Source organism: Choloepus didactylus, chromosome 4 (assembly GCF_015220235.1).
Source record: "Choloepus didactylus isolate mChoDid1 chromosome 4, mChoDid1.pri, whole genome shotgun sequence".
Taxonomy (NCBI): domain Eukaryota; kingdom Metazoa; phylum Chordata; class Mammalia; order Pilosa; family Megalonychidae; genus Choloepus; species Choloepus didactylus.
The window spans coordinates 64,064,216-64,068,667 of NC_051310.1; the positions used below are offsets into that span (position 1 = coordinate 64,064,216).

At 40.2% G+C, this 4,452-nt stretch overlaps 1 pseudogene; it reads right to left on the minus strand.

The window, feature by feature from the left end:
- Positions 1–3,217: 3,217 nt before the first annotated feature.
- Positions 3,218–4,066, minus strand: LOC119532661 (annotated as a pseudogene).
- Positions 4,067–4,452: the final 386 nt, after the last annotated feature.

Sequence of the window (4,452 nt, forward strand, 5' to 3'; positions counted from 1 at the left end):
GGTGTTTAGAAGATTTGGGTAGTTTTCCCCAACAATTTCTTTGAATACTCTTCCTAAACCTTTACCCTTTTCTTCTCCTTCTGGAACACCAATTAGTCTTATATTTGGATGTTTTATATTATCTCTCATATCCCTGAGGTCTATTTTGATTTTGTCAATTTTTTTTTCCCCATTCTTTCTTTTGTGCTTTCATTTTCTGTTCTATCATCTTCCAGGTCACTGGTTTGTTGTTCAACTTCCTCTATTTTGTACCATGAGTATCCAGAATCTTTTTAATTTGGTCTACATTTTCTCTAATTTCCATAAGATCATCGATTTTTTTATTTAGTCTTGCAATGTCTTCTTTATGCTCTTCTAGGGTCTTCTTGATGTCCTTTATATCCTGTTCCATGCTCTTCTTGATGTCCTTTATATCCCATGCCATGGTCTCATTGTTCATCTTTAGTTCTCTGATTAGTTGCTCTAGGTACTGTATCTCTTCTGATCTTTTAATTTAGGTGCTTGGTCTTGGGTTATCCATATCATCTGTTTTTTTCATATGCTTTAAAATTTTCTGTTGTTTTTGGCCTCTTGGCATTTGCTTAACTTGATAGGGGTCTTTTAGGATTTGTAGACCAATTGAAATCCTTATCTCTAATTTGTGAGATCTACAGCTTCATGGAGTACACTTTCTATTACTAACCAGCAGGTGGCGTCCATGAGCCACCTGTTCCCCTCAAGCCAATTCTCCCCTGCTTTGCCTCTGTGGTGAGTGGGGGAGTAAGTCTTGTGGGGTCCAATTGGTGCACCAAGCTTGCGTGTGTTTTTGGTGTTGCCCACCCTGTATAAGGGGTGTGTGTCTGGGCAGTCGGGGTGGGGGTGGCTCTAACAATCAAATCTCCTTGGTGTTCCTGGAGTTTTAAATCTGCTGCAATAGTCTAATCCTTCAGTTCAGTCCTACCACAGTTTGTCTCTGCCACTGACACATAAGTCCTCGGTATTGGTGTGTGGTCCCTGAGACTTGCAAGTGGGTTTCTCTTCCAGGCCTTGCACCCCCCGGTCCTCTGTTGAGGGATGACTATGCTATGTCAGAGGTGGGTGCCATCCCCCCAGGGTGGTTCTGAGCTGCTGGTCTGTGTAGGGGCGCTCCCAGTCTGCTGAAATGATGTTGGAATGGGGCTTGTTATTTCATGCAGCTCCACCTTCCCAACTCTGGGACAACTGGCTGATGGTGCAGAGAAGTCTAATGTCCACACCCAATTTTGTGGTGTATGCATGTTATTGGAAGCACTTCCATCACACTTTGTTGTCTGGGGAAGCTCTAGTCTATGGGGCTGGTGATGGACAGGAGTGTTTCCTGTCCACCAGGATGATGGCTGTTAGTGGATGCCCCCCTTTTCTTGGGGAGTTGTGTTGTTCAGTGAATTTTCTCAGCCACTGGATTATTGCCTTTTGTCTCAGAGCCCTCTTATTTCTGCTCTTGTCTTGACCTGCCCAAATTGCAAGCCTTTGAGCCTTTCCGTATTGGGCTTCTTAGAGTAATTGTTTCAGGAAAAGAAAAAAAAGATTAAAAAGAGAAAAAACAGAAAAAAAAGAGGACCTCCTGGCAGATCTAATGGGTTATTGAAATGTTAAGAGATCAGTTTTTCTTCGGGATTTGCAAATGAGCCTCAGGGCCTGAGCTCTGCCCTTCCCCTTTCTATGTTCACCAGAACTCCAAAAAGCCTCTGCTTTTATTTTTGAGTTTTTCTCACTGTTTTTTGCTATGCCTATCTCCTCTATGCTGGGCTGGCCACTCTCAGATTCTCTGGTGTCTGGTCTCAGTCTATCTATGGTTGGAGTTTGGATCAGTAGAATGAGTTTCCAATAAGAGCTGTCACTGCAGTTCTCCCTTCTCCTTCCCAGTGCTGATGGCCCCTCCTCCCATGGGACTGAGCCTGGCAGGGAGGGGCATGGGTACCCTGGCCACAAAAACTTACAGATTTTGCTGACCTCAGCAGTTCCACTTTTTCATGAGTGTTGTATGAAGTATGCCCAAAGTCAGATTGCTCTGCAGTGTCCAGTCCATGCAGTTCCTGGCTTTCTACCTACTTCCCTGGAGAAGTAACTAAAACATACACCTCACCAATCTGCCATCATGCCCTGCCCTGTCTGTTGATTTTTATTTAGAGATCAAGTATGGTTGAGGGTGACACATATAGTTGACAAGGAGTAGACTTTGATCATTAGGTTTCATATGTTAACTTGGCCAGGTATTGGTCCCCAGTGATCTGGTCAAACAAGCACAAGTCATTACTGTGAGAACATTTCATGGACTTAAATCAAGTTGATTGCATTTAGGTTGATTATATTTCCAACAAACAAAGGAGGGTCTCTCCAACAAAGAGAGATATTTTCATCCAATCAGTTGAAGGCTTTAAAAAGAGAAGTGTTGGCTTTAGCAGTCAGAAAGGAGAATTTTCATCTCTACTTCAGCCAGCCAACTTCTTCTGGGGAATTCATTGAAAACTGTCATTGTAGTTGTCAGCCTGTAGCCTGCCTTATGGAATTTGGACATGTGCATATCCAGAATTGTGTGAGACACTTTTACAAAATCTCCTAATATTTGAAGATACCTCCTATTGTTTCTGTTTCCCCAAAGAATGCTGGCTAATACACTCTTTAACTCACTGGTTAAGAGTATGTTTTTAATTTCCACATATTTGTGGATTTTACACTTCTCCATCTGTTATTGGGAGTTCAGCATTGAACACGGTCAGTTCTCATCCCATAACAAATCCATTTCAGTTGGAAAAGAGTTAATATCGAAAACTTCAATTCATAGAAAAAGATGAAAACAAAATTAAGTACTTCAGAAACCTTAGACATTCCGTATACAGATGGATAAACTTCCAAACTTAGAACAAATAACAAAATATTAAAAATGCATTCCTTTTTTTGCCACCTGATTTCTCTCTTGCACACACACAAACACCTTTTAAAAGTTAAACTAGATGATTACATGAAAGCTAATGAATATATTTTAAAGTAACAACTCATATTTCAAAGCAAACCATATTGTACAACATGAATTAAAAGAAACTCATGAATGATCCATTTGTGTCACTCTTTTTGGTGCTATTGACAAATACATGGTTTGAACATTTTCTTTCTGTGGGGGTTTTTGATTTGGATTAAAATACCTGCTTTAGAAAATTTACCAAAACTAGAATTAATGAGGAGTTTTTGAATTCTATTTTTAGAGGGGTGATGGTCCCAAGCCACACACGTTCACAGAAATGTATGCTACTTCCACTGATCCTGGTTGAGGAGGTCCCAGGGACACTTGAATATCAATTTTTGTTTCAGAAGACAATGCTTCCAGTTGCTTAGACTTCTTAAACTTTTGATGACCCTGGGACTGGTGCTACAGTTCCTCCTTGAAAGTTGAAAACTGTAGACAGCTTTTGGAACACTGGTGAACATTCTTTTCCTCAGTGCTCTCTACAATGATAAATGTATGGTGAGGTCATTTTTTAAAGTTTTAGAAGAAAAGGACAAAGCAAATTCTTAGAATTTCATGGCATATTCTAAAATATGTTTCCACATCAGCAAAGGCTGATGCTCTATAATTGCAAGCCTGTCAAATGTAAGGTTTTTCACCAAGTTTGTGACTGTCCTTCATGTGTTGTAAGAGAACCTGTTGTTTCAAATGACAATTCACAGATTTTACAGAGTGGAGGGTTCCTGACGGTGTGCACACTTTCAATATGGCACTGTAGCTGGAAAGAAGGCAGGAATTTCCAGTGGTCATGTTGGCAGGTGCTGTGCCTTTCCCAGCTGTCACCCCTTTGCTTCATGTGGTTCATAAAATTAATATTTTTAGAACTTTAAAGCATCTTAGGCATTTAAGGTTTGTGTCAGTCTTCTGTTCTGTCTGCCCATTTTCTTTATGTTGTTCATAGTAAAAGTCACGAAGTAACACAAACATGCTTCCTTTCTTGGAATCAGCAGTTTCTTGACCTGCTATATTTGAAAAACCTATTTTGCCAGTCCTCCATTTTCCCTGACTGGATTTACAGGCTTGAAATAGTCCTTTGTGAAACATTGTAAAAAGTGCTCCATTCTGAACATGGTTCAACAAGGTATGACAATCTTTGGAGGGTATATTTTGCTGATTGTTTTTTGTACGAGATATACCCAGGGGGGACAAAGCTGAAGAACGTCCATCACTGAGTTTAGGCCTTTTGGGATTAATGATATTTACTTCAGAAGTGGAAAGTAACTTTGATATACAAGGATTTTCATCTATACATCCTACAGAAAGTGCTGCTCTTCCTGGATGCTGCAATGAACCCACAGGAGAAAATAGCTCTGAAGTTATTAGGTATGCAGTGAATTAATTTTATAATCAGGTTCAGACAAAGTCTCAATAATAATGGGACTTCCTGTTGCTCTTGATTCAGATTGAGAAACTGGCAAGATGGTCACACT